The following is a 21,909-nucleotide window of genomic DNA, read 5'->3' on the forward strand; positions in this document are numbered from 1 at the left end:
GGAGTAGGGTGCCTAGTTCCACACCTAGTTCCTGCCTCTCTAGAAGGCAACTGGGGACAGACAGGGCACCTGATCTCAGATGGAGTTCCTGTGTACTCAGATGTTTGGTGGAAGGGCACCTGGACTCTGAAAATGTTCCTGCCAGCCCAAAAGTCACCAGGGAGTAGGGCACCTGATACCAGTAGGAGTTTCTGCTAGCCCAAAATGTGGCTGGACATAGGACACCTGCTCCCAAAAGAAGTTCTGTCATCCCAAAAGGCATAATGGTATAGCATGTCTGGTCACAGAAGTTCCTACCATCCCAAAAGACAACTGAGTGTAGGGCACCTGGTCCCAGAAGGAATTCCTACCAATTCGAAAGGTGGCTGGGAGCGGAGCATGTAGAAAGAAGCTGGAAATAGGGAGCCTGATTCTGGGATGGAATTCCTGCTGGTCCAGAAGGCAGGTAGATGTAGGGGACGGCCCCACCTCCATTTGCAAGGAGAGTGTGAGAAACAAAGGAAACAAGGGAAATATCATACCTTTCCAGTAGCCAACCACCAATGCGGAGCCCATGCAGTCCTTGACAAACTGAGCCAATTATCAGGCCAAGTTCCCAATCAGAATGCTGTTTGCAAAAATTTAAAATGGCCACACCATCAGGCCATTTGACAGTCCACAGCTCCATTTGTCTCCTTGTTCACTATTTTCTTTCAGTTTGTTCTACTAGTTGGTATTTGATCCACTTCTTTACCCTATATTTGAAGCTTAGGATTCCAAGATTATCATCTGTATCTGTTTCATTTGGTTTCTCTTTTCTTTTTTGCAGAGAAGCTGGGTAGCTTATCTGCCTTTTTCTCTGTCTTGCTTGAACATACATCATGTGTTGAAATCTTAACCCATACACTTGTAAATATGACTCTGCTTGGAAATATGTGTCTTAATTTTGTTATGTTAATGAAGCCTTATTAATTAGAGTAAAGTAGGTTCTACTTTAATAATTTCTGAATTATAAAAAGAACAGAATAGACATGGACACCCATTGGTGGAAAACAAGCATCATGTTAGGATAGTCTACAAGTCAAGAAATCAAGAAACACCCAGGACTACATATAAAGATAGATTCAACACAGCAGAGACTTTGATTTCTACTTTTAGACTCTAGAAATGTGAGAAAATATATATTTTTTTTACTATTTAAAGCCACCCTCTTATGGTATTCCTATTGCAGTAGCACGAGAAACTATGGCAAAAGCCATCTAGTTTCTGACCAAAATATTTTCAAGAAATGTGACCCTATAAATGAAATATTTAGCATCTCAACCACTACTCCTTGCTACCACTCTCCATGACTCTGCTGTTGCTGGGCTTTTTCAGTTCCATGAGTGTGTATCATAAAGGAAATGTTAGTAAGTCAATATCTGGATTTGCAGTGAAGGGCAAGGAGCATGTTGATATATCCACCTAAAACAGAATGAATGAGGCTAACTGAGACAATCAACATATGTGCAGTTTTGGTCACCTAGTGCACACTAACAGAAAATCCCACAAATGGGTGTTTTTTAACAAACATTGGCTTATTCTCTCACAGTTTTGGAAGGTAGAAATCTGAGTTCAAAGTGCCATCAGGAGTGGGTAAAAATCCCTTGACCTTGGTGTTCATTCAGCTTTGCCTCTTGCTCCCAGCCCACTGGAGCTGGGGGCATCTCTTCACTCAGGCAGCTGCTGGCTGCTGAAGCTGACAAACCAAGGTCAACAGGTAAAATGGCACAGTCCCAAAATTATCAAACCACACAGCAGGTCACTAATTCAAGTCCATTAACAGTCCCAAGATCATCAGACAGCATGGCAAGCTGCTGAATGATGACTGGGCTGCATGAAAGATTCAAGAGTGCCAAAAGCTACAGAGATTTTTCTCAGAACTCTCCTTATATACTGGAAACAGGTCACTTCCCTACGGAAGCTACTTGGCTTATCCAGTAGATTCCACTATGGAGTTGATTATCAATCTCATTATGGGGAATAACTATATCCAGTTGCCTAGATACTCAAAACTTCACTAGACACCTAGCAAAGTTGAGGCATAATGTTAACTACCACATGTGCCAATAGGGATTTAAAGGAAAGTGCTTTCATTTAGGAAAAGAGAATAAGCTGAGTGGTGCATGTAAAATACCTAGACCTAAGGATGGTGGTCTGTGAGGATGCTGTTGATGCTGGAGTTTCTGGGTGGTGCAAAATGTTAACATGGTCAGCTGCTTACCAAAGGTTGGAGATTTGATTCCTTCTAGAGACACCTCAGAAGAAAAGCCTGGAGTTCTATAGGTCCAATGACAGCCACTGAAAACTGCAGAGCACAGTTCTACTGTGGCATGTATCTTGTCACTGTGAGTCAGAGTAGACTTGATTGATAGCCATTGGTTTGGTGTTGCTATTAGTAGACTATTCCTGATGGAAAGTAGAAGGCTTAGTTATACTGAACCTACCTACCAGCCACTCCTCAGAAGGAAGGTTGGCAATCTACTTCTGTAGAGATACTGCCTTGGAAACCCAAGGAAGGGTTGCTATGAGTCGGGTCCGACTCAACAGAACATAACAACAACAACAACATAGTATCTCTGGTCCAAATATTCTCTCTGTTGAAAATTTTATAATTATTACTACAATATCATGTCATATTACAATTATTTTATAATTGGGAGGTCTCAATATTTTTCTATGCAAATGCTAATATAATGAGTAGTATGAGTTAAATAACATGATTTCCTGACTCATTCTAAATTTATCAAGTCTACTAACATCTACTCTGATTTCTGTCTATCTTCTTTGTCATGATTATACCCAAATAAATAAAAATTGTATTCTATCTATTCTAATTTACTTAAGTTTAGGGACTTTTTAAAAATTGATGAAAGATACCAGTATATATTGGTGGAAGGTCATATTTCAGAATAGTGGCCTTTTTTTAAAAAAAGTCATCCTTTGGGAAATGAGTGCTAATATCCATAAACATAAAGAGGGACTAAAGTAAAGTGTATATTTGCATTTTTTTTTTTTATTATTTGGGAGGTTCCTGGCACTTTATTTTGCAGAAGTAAAGTTTTTGGTATAATATATTGATAGCACAAGTCTTACTCTTAATTTATATTAAAATCTTGAATAATTTAGGAAAAAGTTTTTATATTTTACTTGCCATTAATTTTCAAGGCAGCATTAATTAATTTTTCAAGAATAATGCATACAGTGCTTCCAATATATCTCTAGAGGAAAAATGCTTCCAAATGTTAGAATACAATATTCAATATCTTCTCTTTTCTTTCTTCTTCTTCTTCTTTCTTCTTCCTCTTCTTCTTTTTTTTTTTTTTTTTTACTATTTCCTATTGGTGCTTGTCTACATTTATTTTAACAGAATGTCAAGGAAAAAAAAATTTTAAATGGTACATAATACATTTCCTTTCATGGTTTTCAAAGGGAGAAAAATTTCAGAAGGATGTTTATATCTGTCAGATACACAGACACATCTTTGTATTGCCTTTTCTTCAGTCTTCTTGGAGTCCTACTTCTTTGTTTTCCTCTTGCCACTCCTTTTATTTTTTTCACATTCACTTTCTTTTCTTCTTTCTTTCTGTATTAATTTTGTCATCTCTCTGTTTTCACCTATATCGTCTATTTATTTTAGCTTCGTTCTTCTGCCTAAATCCCCACCCGTCTGTTATTTTTAGCCTTCTTTTATCTTAGTCTATACCTTTTGTTGGAGAGCACCTCAAAACTCACTTCTTTGTAACAGCATCAGAGCCAAGTGACATTGATAAGGGTTAAAATAGATATTTTATGTTTATTAAGTAATCCAGGTGCCTATGGTGGTGGTTTTGCTTGAATAATTTATTATATTTCTAGTATGAATGTGGAAATGAATGAAAAGTCTCAGAAGAATCTATAATTACAGAGCACACAAGTCAGCTGCCTAAACCGGAATGCTTTGAACCTAACATGCAAATTATTTTGAACCTCACATTTAAATAATTTCATGAGCCATTTTATTTTTATTTTTGGCTAAAATGTGATGTGAAGTTACACAGAAAAAAGAAAAGATTTCTCTTAATAACTTCACCAACTTCTATAACATCTATTGCCAATTTTGTTTTCCAGCTCTTCTTCAGTGACTTTCAGTATGCTCCCGTACCATGCAGTTATTCATTCATTTCTGAGGAATAATTTTGCATTAAAATTTAATCAGATCACTGTGAAAATTTTATATGGTTATGGTAAGAATCCAAGATTAAATTTAAGGGGAAAAATGGGTCTTCAATACCTTTTAACTCCCTAAACACAGTACCATTTTTAAATAATTTGCAATTGGGAAGCATCAATCCAGAAAGTACCAGATTAAAAAGTGAAATGCATCATGTCTATACATTATTTTCAAGAACTTCAAGAAACATTAATTTTATTATTCACTGAAAGCAAAATAATATGCCAAGATGAAAGTGTTACTCATTTCTATGTATTTTCAGCAAAGATGAAAATCAAGAAAGATTTCTTTTATTAGTAATATTAGCAATACTTTAATTTGGTCTGCTATAATTAATTAGGAGCTCTGGTGGTGTAGTGCCTAAGGCATTTGACTGCTAACCAAAAGGCTGGTGGTTCAAACCCACCAGCCACTCCTGGGAAGGAAGATTGGACAATCTACTGCCATAGAGATACCATCTCAGAAATCCAAGGAGGGATTGCTGTGAGTTGGAATTGATTCAAAGCAGTGAGTTTGGTTTTGTTTGTTAAATCATCTTAAGAAATAAAATAGATAGAAAATCATTAGATTCTACTTACACAATACAGTAACATCTTTATTACCGATTGTCAAATATTTCTGATGTTTAAATTTATATTATAACTTACTGATATAAACAATGAAATTAGAAAGTGCAAAATACATGCTCAAGGTGGAGACATGTTTCTGTAATAAATTCTTGAATTTCATGAACATTTTCAGATTCAGCATTAAAAAAAGCATAATGAATAAAAAATATATATGCAATTTTGTCATCATATTTATAGCTATTTTTTCTTCAGTTGATAATATTATAGTAGTAAGTCTGAATTCTAGAAGAAATGTGAATATCTACCAAACACACATGCACACTAAATTTAAGTTGTTTGTAGTTTTAAACAAATTATATTTTGTTAGGAACTTAATATGCATTTTTTTCAATACTATTTACTTAGTAATAGGAAATATATTAAGAATCTAAAAAATAAACAGACTACATGTATTCAGTGAAATGCATGGTTCTTCCACTACTACCCAAATTACCAGCGAACCATGTCAGCTCTATAGTAATGTGGTCAGTTCATTAAAATTCAAGAAGAAAATGAGCTTAACTTACGGCTCCAGAAACAAGATTTGTGAAGAATTCTTCCATCTATTTCTACCAGCCTTCATCCAAATAGGACACTTGGATTTTGAGTATGATGAATGTTTGAAAGCACTCCACACCAAAAAGCAGTGTCCCAGTTTAGAACTTTGAAGAATGATTTTTATCTTGTTATGAAATAAATATATATTTGTATGGACAAATTAAAAAAAAAAAAAAAAAAGAACGACTAAAACTACATATGTTTCTTTCCTAGTACTGTTGTAACAAATGACCACAAACTAGTGGCTTAAAACAACAGAAATTTATTCTCTCACAGTTCCAGATGCCAGACATCTCAAAGTCAGGTGTGACTGACCATGGTCACATTCCTTCTCAAAGCTCTGAGGTAGAATTCTGCCTTTTTTTTCCCCAGCTGCTTGTGGCTCCAGACATCCCATGGTTTATGATTGCTTAATTCCAATCTCTTCCTCCATCTTCATGTGGATTTTTCCTCTTCTCTTTCTCAAATCTACCTGCCTTTCTCTTATAAGAACACTTGTTTCATCATAGTCAAACTGCTAAAGCTAATGACAAAAGAAGGCCTTTAAAGCAGCAAGAAAAGTTATGACACATTATACACAAGGAAAATTGTCTTATGGAAAAAAATATATATGTATAGGTCAAAGGACAATGAAATGACATATTCCAAAGGTTGGAAGAAAAGTCTCATCAACTAAGAATTCCATACATAGCTAACCTACTCTTTAAAAAATGAAAGTATAATTAAGTCATTTTCATATATTAAAAAAAAAAACCCTGAGGTTATTTTTTTAGCAAATTTGTACTATAAAAGATGATAAAAAGAAGTCCTTTAGGCTGAAAGGGAATGAAACCAGATGGCAATTCAATTATACAGAAAGGACTGGAACTCACAAATATTAAATATATGGGTACATATTTAATACTACATATGTGTATGTGGGTATAATCTTATTTTAAAATTATTTCTGTTAAGAACAAAAGTTATAAAATTATATTTTTAAATTTATATTATGCACAGATATAGTATATATGGCAAAAACAACACAAAGGATGAAGGGGGGAATAAATGAACATAAACTATTGCAAATTCCTTGTATTTTATAGGAAGTAAATCATTAAAAGGAGCTCTGGGGGTATAGTGGTCCAAACATTTGGCTGCTAATCAGAAGGTCAACAGTTCAAAGCCCTCAGCTGTTCCAAAAGAGGAAGATGAGACAATCCACTTCCATAAAGATTTACAGCCTTGGAAATGCAATGGGGGTCACTATGAGTCAGAATCAACTCCATGGCAGTGGGTTTGGTTTTTCTTGTTTTAGATGAATATTAAACTCAAGTATTGCAGTTAAGGGTCAGAGTTTAGAATTGTTATATATTCCTGGTGCATTTTTATCATCATCCTTATGCTCTGATATTTTTGTCCTTAACATTACATTTATAGCTTAAAGTATATTTTATCAGATAATCATCTATATTTAACTTTGTTACTATCTGACTGTTGACTCTTTTTCTACTTTTCCCACATTTCGTCCTCTTTTACATGTCTTTAATAAGAGAATGTAGCAGGTGTCGTTATTGTTCTTTGGCCATAATGGTGGTATTGTTGGTAAGTGCTGTTGAGTTGATTCTGACTCATCCTGACCATACGTACAATAGAACCAAACAGGGCCCAGTCCCGCACCATTCTCACAACCGTTGCTATGTTGGAGCACAGTGTTGTAGCTCTCTTGTTCAGGGTCTTCCTCTTTTTCTCCGACCCTCTACTTTATGAAGCATGGTGTTCTTCTCCAGTGACTGTTCTCTCCTGTTAACATGTTCAAGGTGAGACAAAGTCTTTCCATTCTCACTTCTAAGGGACATCCTGGCTGTACTTCTTTCAACACAGATATATTGTTCTTCTAGCAATCTATGTTATAGTCATACTCTTCCACAACACTGCAATTCAAATGCATCAATTCTTCCTCCATCTTCCTTATTCATTGTCCAGCTTTCACAAGCATATGAGGTGGCTGAAATCACTATGGCTTCAGTGAGGTGTACCTTTGATTGCAAAGGGACACACTTACTTTTTAACACTTTAAAGAGAAATTTTGCAGCATTTTGCCCAATGGCAATCCATCATTTGATTTCTTGACTGCTTTTTCCATAAGCATTGATTGTGTACCCAAGGAAAAAGAGATTCTTTACAATGACAGCATTTCATTCTGTTTATCATGATGTTGCTTATTGGTAGAGTTGCAAGAATCTTTGTTTTCTTTATGTTGAGATGTGATCCATACTGAAAGCTGTAGTCATTGATCTTCATCAGTATGTGCTTCAAATCCTCTTCACTTTCAACAAGGAAAGTTGTGTCATCTGTGTATCACTGGTTGTTAATGAGTCTTTCTCCCATCCTTATGCCACAGTCTTTGTCATATAGTCCAGTTTCTCAGATTATTTGCTCAGCATACAGAGTGAATTAATAGGATAAAAGGATACAACCCTGACACACAATTTTGCTGATTTTAAACCATGCAGTATCCTTTTGTTCTGTTCAAAGTACTGCCTCTTGATCTATGTACAGGATCCATATAAGCACAATTTAGTGTTCTAGAATTCTCATTCTTTGCTGTGTTATACATAATTTGTTATGATGTACACAGTTGGATACCTTTGCATAGTCATTAAACATAGGCAAATATGTTTCTGGCATTCTCTTCTTTCAGCCAAGAACCAGCTGACATCAGCAATGATATCCCTTATTCATTCCATGTCCACTTCTGAATACAGCTTGAATTTCTGGTAATTCTCTGTTGAAGTACTGCTGTAGCCATTTTTGAATTACCTTCACCAAAATTTTACTTTCATGTGATATTAATAATATTGTTCAATAATATTTTTAAGTTAGTGAACTTAATCCTTTGCAATTATTGTGGTTATTAATGTATTTTATTTTATTCTTATCCTTCTTCAGTTTTTCTTTCTTGGCTTCTATTGATTCTACAAAATTTCCCTTATTTAAGTTTTTTCCCTATTTACTATTTTGAATTTTGCATAATATTTCTATATTTTTAGGCTTTAATCCTAAAATCTTATTAAAAATATTTTACATTAAAAGATTAAAATACCTTATTTTTCTATCTTCCTCCCCCCAAAATCCTGATCACTCCGTCATACATATAAGTGCTCTCTTTGGTGTTAATTATATCATTATTTCTGCGTCAAAATAGTTATTGTTATCAGTAATATTATTTTATCAGTACTTTATATCATTAATTCTTTGAGTTATTTATTTACAAATTTATCATTTCTTCTTGCATAATAAGGAGCTCTGGTGGCATAATGGGTAAGGCATTTGGCTGCTTACTACAAGGTTGGCAGTACAAACCCACCAGCTTCTCTGAGGGACGAAGGTGAGACAATCTACTTCTGTAAAGATTTACAGCCTTGGAAATTCAGTGGGGGTCACTATGAGTCAGAATCAACTCCATGGCAGAGAATTGTGATTTGGTTTTCTTGCATACTAATCCTTCCTTCTAGGTTTAATTTACTTTTTTCTAAAATACTTCTTCCTGAAATTTTTAATTTTTTCCTCTGAAGTGCTTTTAATGGCACATTTTCTTGGTTTGTATTTTTATTTGAGGCTAATTCTTTTTAAACGGGTACACAGTTTTAGTTTGATAGTGTTTTTCTCAGCACTATGAATTCAATCCATTGTTTTCTGATCTTTATTTTTACTGTTGAGAAGGTTGCTTTCAGGCTAATTATTCTGAAGGCACTTGACTGCTAACCAGAAGGATGGCGGTTCAAACCCACCAGCCACTCCTAGCAAGGGAGATTGGGCATTCTACTTTCATAGAGTTACTACCTCAGAAATCAAAGGAGGGGTAGTTATGAGTCCAATCAACTCGGTGGCAGTGAGGTTTTCTTTTCTTTTCTTTTTTTTAATTCTATCATTCTAGGAATGTTGTCTTCTTTTTCTGGTAGTCAGGTAGTTTTTAAAGATTTATCATTGTCTTTTCAGGTCTACAATATCCATACCATGCATCTAGTGTGGAATCACTTTGCTTTTCCTTTTCTCAGCTAGTGATACTTTCTGAAGATAAAATTTCAAACCTTTCATTAATTCTAATGAAATGTTATCTATACACATATTTTCTCTGTTCTCCCTTATTACTATTTCTATTTAAATGTACATTGTTCTTCTTTAGTTTAGACTTCTCATAACCTATATTTTATAATTTTCACATACTTTTCTCTGTACTGAATTCTGTGTAACCTCCTCATAACTATATTTCTCTATATTCATAGAAATAAAAACATCATCTGCATCAAAATGTTCATGTGTAAAATTAATTTTATTGTTAATTACTATATTATTTACTTACTATATTATTTAATTCTAAAAGTTACTTTTGAATTGTAACTTTTACTACATACACCAATGATTTATTTTTCATAGTGCCTTGTTCTTTTCTTTGAGTTCAATTACTTTTATTATCATTTTAAACATATTTGTTTTACAACTTTTGTTTTCACGTTACCCGACTGTCCAGTATTGTCCAGATTGTAATGCTCCTTTTTCCTTTTTCTTTTTTTTTCCTATCAAATTATGCTTATGACGAATAGTTATTTTGAGTATTCTTTTAGTTTGTATATTATGAGTCCATTTGTGTCCTGTGAGATATATGGGTTATAAGAGTGTCTTCTGAGGGGAGTTTTGTGTTTGTATTGACTGAGAGAACCTGAGTAAATCATAAGTGTGGAACCAAGTTTTGTGTATACTACTTAAATTTGGTATTGTCTGAACCAAACAACTAGTGTGAATCTGGACCCTTCACTAAGAGAAAGAACAGAATTGGTGTTTAGAATTTTTAGGTAACATTTCAATCTTTTTGTTCCACCTCGAATCAGGTAAAGAAAAGTTTCTTTGTGTTCCCTCTGTGCCAGTAGGTGAATTTTTCCACACACACATGCATATATATTTAACTTCACTTTTTATTTGTCTCACCTTTACTGTATTTTATCTTTAAAAATCTTTCATAGTTTTTTTAACAGGTTGGATACCTCTTCCGGGTGTTACCCAATACTTTATATATCCCATATGATACTGCTTATTGTCATAATTCTTAAATTACCTACTATCCAAACTAATCCATTAGCCCTATTTATTCATTCAATAATTTTTTCACTAAGCATTTTATAAGTGGCAGGTCTGGTTTTAGTGTGAGGTCAGCAGTAAACGAATCAGACCCTTACCTACCTTGTTTATCAGTGTAAATCCATTATCTGACTCAGTAACTAGCATACAGCCAACATTTAGTAAATGTTGCTTAAATTGGTGATGCTTATCCAAGCATTCAGTCAGCATATAGAATTTAAGATTTGATCTATTTGTCATTATATTCTACTGCCTTACTAAAGTTAAATCATAAAAATAAAGCAAAATACATTAAACTAAAAAAAATTGTGATCATGTCTAACATATGAGCTACTTTATAAGCTTATTTATTTCATTAGAATTAGATTTTATCAAAAGGACTGTGCACTTTGGTTATGTGAATCTCACGTAACTAAGAAAAACTATCACCAGAAATTGTTTGATAAGACCAACCATCCAGACACATTTATTTATTTCCACTCTACTTTATAGATTTTTCACCACAAAATTGCTCAAAAGTATTCACATTTTTTCTCTGCTGCTTGTCTCTACTTTCAACAATCTTTGTTGTTGCTTTAGGCTTAGTTTTGTTGGAAATTGTCAGTTTACGTGCTATATTTTTTGTATAAAATATTATTTCCATAGTCAAATTCCATTTAAGTGACTAAGGAGCTCTGGTAGCATAGTGCCTAAGGCACTTGACTGCTAACCAGAAGGCTGGCGGTTCAAACCCACCAGCCACTCCTCGGAAGGAAGGTTGGGCAATCCTACTTCCGTAGTGATACTGCCTCGGAAACCCAAGGAGGGGTCGCTATGAGTCGGGGCTGACTCGACGGCAAATAACAACAACAACAACAACAAGGTTTACTCTGGCTTACTGATTTTGTTTTGCTTTTTAAGCTTCATTTCAGACATGTGGTAACTATATTCTTGTTTTTAGAGGACCTTAGGTCCATTCATCGAGTAACAGCCTATGTGACAAACCCTGCTTAAGTCCTTTGAATTTTAATTTTCTTGCCACCTTCAAGTGAAAATGGGGATGCACTGCTCCATTTGCATTTGTTTCTAGAGCTTTTCTTGAAACCAACAACTTCAAAAGAAGAAACCATGATTTCTCTGCAGAAAGGTTTTTTTTTTCTTTTTCCAAACTTAAGATGTTTTCCTGTCTTCTTTTCTTCGACATGGTGTGTGATTTCTCTTATATTTACTGCAATGAAGGAAGATGTTTGCTGTTTGCGGTTTTCTGCTCTGCCTTGGGTACTAAGCCCTGTGCTATTTTCACCAGCGTCTGCAGCAAGAGTCCTTTAAAAATCTTGCGGTTAGTGTTTAGTAACATCAGTGGCCTCCAGTTTTCAATAGCCTTCCTACTTTCTTTTAAAACATGCCATTTTTAACCTTCTCTGTTTCATGGTGGTAACCATTTCACCTTTGAAAACAGCAGTCAGAGTATGCCAGGTCAGGCCTCGGGAGTTTTGGAGGCCGCAGCCCAAAGCTTTGCCCTTCTACAGTCACCAGATGCAGAGATCATAGATCTTTTCATTTTTGAACTTTGATGCTTCCTCTTAAATCACTCATGTTGAATTTATTGTGTGTGTGTTTTATATTCATTCATTTGTTTATTTATTTATAGTTATGATTGAATTGTGACCCTCCCCAAATACATGTTGGAATCCTAACCCCTGCATCTGTGGTTATAATCGCATTTGGAAAAAGGATTTTCTTTGTTAATGAGTCTGTATATATATATATATAGGTGTATATATAGGTGTGCCCTAAACCTAAATGCTGCTGGGTTTTAAAAAGAGCTGATTAGACATAGCAGGAAGTGCAAACAGAAAACAATACAAGTGAGGTACAGAAGCTGACAGTATGAGGATCTCTCCCCACAGCTGAATGTGAGAGATCCTTCCCCTAGGGTTGGTGCCCTGAATTCAGATTTCTAAACTTTTAAACTGCGAGAAAATTTTCTGTTTGAAGCCACTCCTGCACACTATTTGTATTACAGCAGCACTAAGAAATTAAAATTCACATGCACACACTTACATTTGTTCTTAAGAAGTCTGCAAATAATTTAATCAATATATACAAGTTCTCTTTCTAGATCATCTTAAATCTGTTTGTTTTGCAATTCTACCCCCATTACTTACTATTTTTTCTAAAAAACTCTTACTTACTTTGACAATGATTGGATTCTTTCCTAAAATTCTCCTTCCTCCATCATCAGCCTTTAATTTTGTAAATTAAATTATTAAATTTTCTGTTTTATTTTTTTTTTTTCTATCATATTTAACTTCTATCCTATATAAGCACCATTAACACTTTTACAGTTAGGAATAATTTTGTCTCTAAACCCTTAACATTTATTCCTTCTCTCAGTAGCATTTTTTACATTACTTTTAATGATCTGAAATTTTGGAAAGATTCAGGCTCCAAACCCCTTGAATATCCCCCCTATAGATTCAATTTCTTTTTATTCTAACAGGATTTACTCATACTCATACACATCTGCCAAATTCCCTACTCTGGAGGTGATTCTTCTCATCTAACATCAGAGAATCATCAGAAAGAACCTTAAAATGCTCTTTATTTGCACATTATTTTAGAGTTTTGGGGGCTCTGGTAGCATAGTGGCTAAGGCACTTGGCTGCTAACCAGAAGGCTGGCAGTTGAAACCCAGCAGTCACTCCTTGGAAGGAAGATGGGGCAATCTATTTCCGTACTGATACTGCCTCTGAAACCCAAGGAGGGGTCGCTATGAGTCGGGTCCGACTTGACGGCACATAACAACAACAACAACAACAATGTCTATACCTTTTGGTTAAATAATCAAATCTGCTAGCATATATATTCAAACAAGTGATTTTATGCACCATTTTCTTATGCCAATTACAATGTTTGTTTTCAGACATAAACTATAGTTACGTTTTTCATCTACTTACATATTTTCTGTAAATGCTTTAATCTTTTTACAATATAATCCTTCATGTTATGTGGAAAATTTTCCTATCAATTTAAATTGCTTTATTTTTTACATTCCTTTTTGGACTTTTTTTTTTTTTTGAGATTGGCTTAGATTGTTATAAATTTCACTTTTTACGTCTTCCTCAATCTTACCTATATGAGCTGATGCATTCCAGCATACTCTGTTTCACTTACTCATCTATACATCTATACTTAACCTGAATATCATCTTACTTGGTTCTTTTCCATTGTTAAGAGATGTGAACGCCACTAATCTCAGTTCTATGACTTGCAGTAAATACTTTTATAATGTCCAATTTTTTATGCTAAAATATACTTACCTTCATTTTTTTCAGAGTGATACATAAGCAAAATCATTTTGCTCTCATATGGTTTTTGGTTGTTGTTCTGTGCCATTGAATCAATTATGACTTATAGAGACACTATAGAACAGAATAGAACTGCCTCATAGGGTTCTCTAGGCTATAATCTTTTATTATTATTGTTATTATTATTATTATTATTATTATTATTTTATTTGGGTGAAAGTTTACAAAGCAAATTTATTTTCCATACAGCAGCTCACATACACTTTGTCTCATGACAATGACTGCAATTTCCCACAATGCAACAGCTCCCCTCCCACTTCCTCCCCATAGTTACCTCTTGTGTCCTTCCCTCCCATGCATTCCTGTTCCCAGAGCTGTCTCTCTGTGCATACATAGCCCTTCTATTCTCCTATGATTGATCTCTCCTGGAAGTGTATCTACCTAATGTAAATATTCAGCTCATATGCCTGTCTTTTGTTTGGCTGGAAGCCACAGGAATGGGTTCAATTCTGGACCTGAAGGGCAGCTAGGGCCCACAATCTCATGGGTTCCACCAGGCTCTATCAGACCAGCAGACTTGGTCACTTTTTTTTTTTTTTTAATGATTCTGAGTTTTGTTCCACATTGTTCTCCCACTGTATCCAGGATCTCCTACAGAGATCCCCTTCCTATCTCTAGGCTATAATTTTACTGGAGCAGATCCTCAAGTCTTTTCTCCCACAGAGTGGCTGGTAAGTTCAACCACTAACCTTTCAGTTAGTAGCCAATCTTCTATCCATTGTATCACCAGCCCTCATATAGTTTTTAAAAATTCCATTTTAAATTTTGTTATCAAGATAATTGTGTGGTTTCAATAATTTCATCAAAACTTTCTATTGTTGAAAGAGTTTTAATTTTCCTGGAATCCAGATTTCTGGTCTTCATGGAAGTTGGGGTAACCAAGAGAGGTCATGGCCCTAAAGCATTGTTCTGAACCCTTAACTTTGAAAAAAAAAAGTCATTCCTAAAAGCCTCTTTTGAGTCATGCAATGATCCAGATGAACTAGTAAGATCATGTTGTTTTGGGTGTTATGCTCTTTTGAAGAACTCAGTCTGTTTCAGGAAATAGATTCCAAAGATAAGATTGGAAGCCATGGTTAGGGCAAATCAGTAAGTGTTTCAATTGATCTTCAAGACAATGCTGTATAAAATTCCTTTAAGACCAAAAATTTATCACTTCTGTTGCCACCCTTTTTTCCATGGCAATTCTGATAAGACTGAGTATAGGAATTGTAGAAGTTCTTCTACCTTCAGAATATTTCTGACATTAGTCAAAATGTTACTCTGATTTACTAATCGGATACACCTATCTCTCACTTATTGATTATCTCATTATCTAACATTTTGCATTTACAACAATAGTAAAATATCTACCATCTGTTTTGAATATCGATGACATGTCTGGTAATAATGAACACTGAGGTGTGAGGCAAGAATATGTTGGCTGTTAAGGTTAAACTTTTGTGTCAACTTGGCTAGGCCATGATTCTCAGTGGTTTGGAAGTTATGTAACGATGTAGTCATCCTATATTTTGTGATCTGATGTGGTCTTCCTCTATTATCACATAACACTGATTACAGCTAACAACCTGAACTTTGGGACCTAACTACGTCCATATGTGAAGAATGGGTGTACTCAAAATTCAATCAATTTCTATTAGTGGATTAATATGATTTTTGTTTTAAAACTGTAAGCTATTTTTTCTTTCACATTTTCCTTTCGTATTAGGTTCTGTGTTGATTCCATTTTCCACTTGTTTCCTTCCTTTAGGAACTCTGGTGGCATAGTATCTAAGGCACTTGACTGCTAACCAGAAGGCTGGCAGTTCAAACTCACCGGCCACTCCTCAGAAGGAAGACTGGTCAATCTACTTCTGTAGTGATAGCACCTCAGAAACCCAAGGAGGGGTCGTTATAAGTCAGAATTAACTTGATGGCAATGAGTTTTTTTTTTTTTTTTCTTCCTTTTGGTATCAAGTACTATTTCCCTCTTCAGTTTTAAAGCTCTATTTCTCTTTTATACTTTTAGGCAAAGCTTTGTTTTCTCTGAGTGTATTCTGTAAAATTTGCCTTTTCCATGCTGTATTTTTGTTGTTCCTGTTCTTTTCCTACTTGGTCTTCTTCCTCCATTCCACCTCTAGCACCATCTCTTTATAAAACCTTCTTGCTATATTCTGCATCTCTTTCTATATTCTGATTATAGATCATTTCATAGAATTTTACCAACTCATATTTTTTCTGGAAGCTCTGGTAGCAATAGTGGCTAAGGCACTTGACTGCTAACCAGAAGGCTGGTGGTTCAAACCCACCAGCCACTCCTTGGAAGGAAGGTGGGGCAATCGACTTCCATAGTGATACTCCCTTGGAAACCCAAGGAGGAGTCGCTATGAGTTGGGTCCAACTTGATGGCACACAACAACAACAACAACAACAACAAACAACAATAACAACATATTTTTTCTTTTTATTTTTTGTTAGTTTAATTTTATGTCTCTTTTATTACAACATGCTCATGAGCAATTTGTATATTAGTGCCCAATTGCCATCTCAAAATTGATAGAACAGTTAAATTTCTAATATTTTTGGTGAAATATTTTTAACACAAAAGCAAATAAATCTTAGTCCCACAAACCTAACTCAACAGATTCCATTTCTGTATATTCTTACACTACTTGACTCAAGTATTATTGTGTAGATGTTGTTAGCTCCAACTGAGTCAACTCAGGTTCATGATTATCTTATATACATCATAACAAAAAGTTGCTTTTGTCATACCCTGTACCAATTTTATGATCACAAGCATTTTCAAGCACATCACCGCAGCTGTGAGCCAATCCATCTCTCTGGGGATCTCTCATGCTCTTTTGGGCCCAATACTTCACCAAACATGATTTCTTCATCTAGCAAGTGATCTCTTTGTTGTTGTTGTTGTTATGTGCCATCGAGTCAGCCCCGACTCATAGCGACCCCTCCTTGGGTTTCCGAGGAAGTATCACTATGGAAGTAGGATTGCCCAACCTTCCTTCCGAGGAGTGGCTGATGGGTTTGAACCGCCAGCCTTCTGGTTAGCAGTCAAGTGCTTTAGCCACTATGCTACCAGAGCTCCTAGTGATCTCTTTAGATGATATGTATAAAGCAAATGATTAGGACAATGTTCTGTTGTGGTCTACAAGGTTTTCATTGACTATCAGAAGTATTTTGTCTGACTCTTCTTTCTAGTCTGTCTTAGTGTGGAAGTTCTCTGAAAGCTGTATACCATATGTGACCCTGCTGGTGTTTGAAATATCAGAGGCATAGCTTCCAGCATCCAAACAATATACAAGCACCACAGTACAACAAACTGACAGATGGATAGTGGAGTAATACATTACATAACATTAATTACAGTGATCATACAATTAAGTATTACGCTTTTCTTTTCTCTATGCTTCAAGAAAATTTTTTCAGTGGATGATGTGTTAACTACCATAAAAGTCTATCCTTTTTTATACATTAATTTACTTAATATTCTCTTAAGTATAAGCTAACACTTATTTGATTACAATGTATAGGCATTGTACCATGCATTTTGTATTTATTAACTCACTTAAGGCTTATGAAGACAGTATGAGGTAAGTATTCTCAGTATCTCCATTTTAAAGTTATTGTATTCCCATTAGATTTGCCTCACCTGTTGTGTTTCTTATTTATTTATTTTTCCCTATGTCTCTACTGAACCTACTGTCCAATCTTGAAACTGAGGTACCATCTTAGATTCTTTTATTTGCCACTCTTCCTTTACCTAATCAATCATAAAGAACTGCCAATTCTACCTTTGGAATATCTCTTATGTCTTCCCATACCATTCAATCACCACCACTACTGTGCCAATCTGGACCACCACACATAAGCAGATTAGAGCAGATAAGGCAATGCATTCCAGCCAAAGGATAAAATCATCTTTCCCACTCAACCCTCACAACTCAACTCAACTGTGAGCTTCTGGGTGAAGCTTTTCCTGACTTCCCTGGAGATGTTCTATGAAGCATTTATCCATGTTTTTACACTTCAGGATAGCTACCACTCCTTCCATACACAGTGTAATGCATTTCCCCCCCAGTAAATCTTTATAGTTGTTCCAAGGCTTATATCAGAAGATATACTACCAAAGAAAAAGAAAAAAAAAAAAAAAACACAAAACTAACTCACTGCCATGGAGTCAATTCCAACTCACAGAAACCCCTTTTGGTTTTCCAAGACAGTAAACCTTTACGGAAGTATATTTCCCAGTCTTTCATCCACCGAGTGCCTGGTGGGTGTGAACCGCAAACTTTCTGGTTAGTAGTCAAATAACCTTAGGAACTATGCCATTAGATTACACAAATTTATGAATATCTCTATCACAATAAAAGTTGATTTTCTTTGTGTAGTGAATTTACACAAAAAAACTAGAATTTTATCTCAAAAACTTCAGCATTGATGTGGCGCAGTCTTTTTGAAATGTGCATTTACGAGCAGTAAATAACAGTATTCACTCACCAGCACAGTGACTATCTCACACAACAGCCTGACAGTGCATATGGTTAAATGCATGTCTCAGCAAAATATCAAATATATTCATGCCTTGGGTGACTGAATCCATTAGAAAGCATTAAAAACAATAAATGTTAAATTGGTAATACATGTATAAATACAAAAATAAATCAAACAAATATTTGTTGAGTGCCTATAAGTATGTAAGATGTTTAATCATCAAACAAATATTGTCTTTCTTTAGATACAATAGATTCTTAAAAGTAAAGATATCTTATTGTAATACAATTTATTCCCATCTTATTGCAGTACAATTTATTTAATTTTTTTTTCTTCATATCCATAAGAGTGATCTTGTTGACACCTTATACACACATTATTTCCTAAATATTCTGATGGAATATTTTTGACTCAAATCCCAATTATAAACTTCTCCAATCCTACATGGGAGTAGCATAAGCCCATTCTCCCGCCATAGGTTTTTTTCTAACTTACCTTTATCATTTAGAGCCCAAATATGTCTGTTCCTGCCATTGAAAATTTGTAACATCGTCTTTAGGAACCAGTTCATTACTGGATGATATTTCAAGATTATTTAGCATGTAAAGTGGAATTATTTCCAAAGGCTTATGTTTGTTTTGGACCTCTGTTTGTTAACCTTCCACAAGTACACCATAGATCTCTCTAATAATTCATCCTTTGAAGACTTAATTTGACATCATCTTGTCTAGCTTGGAGAAGAAGCTGACCCAATACAAGGACAGCAGTCTCTTTATGACCATCATTTTTTTGAGCTCATAGTTGAGCCCATAATACTAGAAGCTAGTGTCCACTCTCCTTTTAAAGGCTATGACAGTTAATTCTACATTTCCTCAGATCTTGTCAAAAGTCCACACTTAGTGTGTCTCACTACTATAGAGTTTTTACTTCTCTAGTCTGATACAATACCCCTTACTACTCTTACTGTATTCATTTTCTACTGCTGCTCAACAAATTTTCACAGATATAATAGCTTAAAACAGTACACATCATTCATCTCACAGCTTCCATGGATCAAAGTTCAGGCACAGCTTATCTGGATCTTCAGCTCAGAGCCTTACCAGGCTTACGATCAAGATGTCAGCAAGGCTGTTTTCATCTGGAAACTCAATTGGAGAGGAAACCATTTATAAGCTCATTCAGGTTGTTGGTAGAACTCATTTCCTTGTGGCTGCATGACTTAGTGGCCTGGCTTTTTACTGACTCTTGGCTAGAAACTGTCAATAGTCCTTACTACATGTCCCTCTCAATAGGTGGCCCACAACATGGTTGTTTAATTCTCCAAGTACAACAGGAGAATCTCTCTTTCAGTCAATGCAGTCTTATATAATGCAATCATAGGAATGACATCACATTCCCTTAGGTGTATTCTATCATTAGAAGCAAGTCACCTGTTCTGCCTGCACTCAAAGGGAGAAAATTATACAAAGGCACAAGTCATTGCAGATCACCATATGATGGTTCATCACCCTAGCCTTCCTGAACATGTTATTATATTACCACTAACATTCTCCATATCATCAGAAAATTCTTTTATGACATCTATCTCCAAAATATCCCTACCAATTTTTTCATCTTAATCAAAAACTGGAGAACAATCTTTATTCTGAAGGCATTTCAAGTGGCCATCATACAACCACTTACGTCAGAGTCTGCATAATTCTCCTATTGCCTTCCTCTGTGCTTCCTAGGGCCAGACCCAGATCATGTCTCCCTGTTCCTCCTGCAACATCACATGTTGCTCTTAAGCTCACAGTATCTGCCTACACTTTCTCTCTAGAATCTGACCTATTTTCAGTCACTTGACCATTTCTTATTAATCAAAAAATTTAGTTCAAGGATTCTGTATTCCTCCATATGTCATTAGTCTCAGTGAATTCAGCATGTATGTGTATAAGCCATCTGATGAACTTTCCTCTCTGTTTCTTATAATCTTTATCTTCAAGTATCTTTTTCTTCTTTCCTCCACAATACCCTATTTGCAAGCTCACATCTTGGAAATTATCTACTCTTGAATCTACAAATCTTTCAAAATTTTTATTTCTTATATCCCACTCTCTGAACATCACTTTCTTGTCTCCTAAGTCACTTGCTCTCACACAGGCATTTGGTGAAACCAATCAAGATTGGTTTCTCACCATTTACAGCTCAGAATGGCCTTTTCTGACTAAAGCAGGTAGATCCCCCTGTTCTTGTAAATCATAAATGGAAATTATTTTCCACATAGTATTTATCATATCTGTAAGTATTTGTTTATTTATTATACTTAATGAACTCTAAATATTTCTAAACTATTTTAGGCCAAAATTACATTTATTATATGGTTTACTAGTATATTACAATACATACCAAAATATCAGATAAATGAATGAATGCTTCATAGGGTTTCAGGAAGAATTATGAGATTATGAATAGAGTGATGATGATAACTGATATTTATCAAGTGCTTTTAATGGTCCAGACACTATTCCAAACACATTGTACATTATCTCATTTAGTTCCCATGTTGTTGTTGTTGTTGTTATGTGCCGTCGAGTCGGACCCAACTCTTAGCGACCCCTCCTTGGGTTTCTGAGGCAGTATCACTATGGAAGTAGATTGCCCAACCTTCCTTCTGAAGAGTGGCTGGTGGGTTTGAACTGCCAGCCTTCTAATTAGCAGTCGGATGCCTTAGGCACTACACCACCAGAGCTCCTTTATAGTCACTTGAAACCAAAAATTCCGTACTATTGAGTTGATTCCAATTCATAGTGACTTCCATTGAGTTTCCAAGGTTGTAAATCTTCACGAAAGCAGACTGCCCCATCTTCCTTCCGTGAAATGGCTAGTGGGTTTGATCCACCCACCTTTTGGCTATCTGCCAAATACATTAACCACTACACCACCTATGAGGTATATATATGCTTCTCGCTGTTGCAAAGATGAGGTGAACCCTCGTGGTGAAATGGTTAAGTGCTCAGCTGCTAACCAAAAGTTCAGCAACTTGAACCCACCCACTGCTTCTCAGGAGAAAAATGTGGCAGCCTGCTTCCATAAAGGGTCATAGCCTTAGAAACCATAAAGGCACATTCTATTCTGCCTTATGAGGTTGCTATGAGTTGACTTTGACTCAATGGCAGTGGATTTGATTTAGTTTTACAAAGATAAGGAAACAAAGTACATACTAGTTAAGTAAAATTCCCAATGCAATACACACAGTGGGTGACAGACTGATCTAAATCATGGAAGCCTAACTGCGGAGTTGTTGCTCTTAATCTCTACAGTAGAAGATTTTGCAATTTGAGAATTTAGTGCTCTACTGACACAAAATTCTTCATAAATTCATAAATTTTGGAATTATCTTTATTACCAATAAGTTAGGATAATACAGAGTTTGTGTATAAGTCAGTACATGTATATATGTACCATGTATCACATGTATAGCACATAGATATGGATAAGATCATAGTTGAATAATCTTTTCCAAAAAATTAGGAGGTAATGAATGTTGTTGTTGTTGTTAAGTGCCGTCGAG

This window comes from Orycteropus afer, unplaced genomic scaffold (genome assembly GCF_000298275.1).
Source record: "Orycteropus afer afer isolate SDZICR_OR568_19922 unplaced genomic scaffold, OryAfe1.0 scaffold00005, whole genome shotgun sequence".
In the NCBI taxonomy this organism is placed as follows: domain Eukaryota; kingdom Metazoa; phylum Chordata; class Mammalia; order Tubulidentata; family Orycteropodidae; genus Orycteropus; species Orycteropus afer.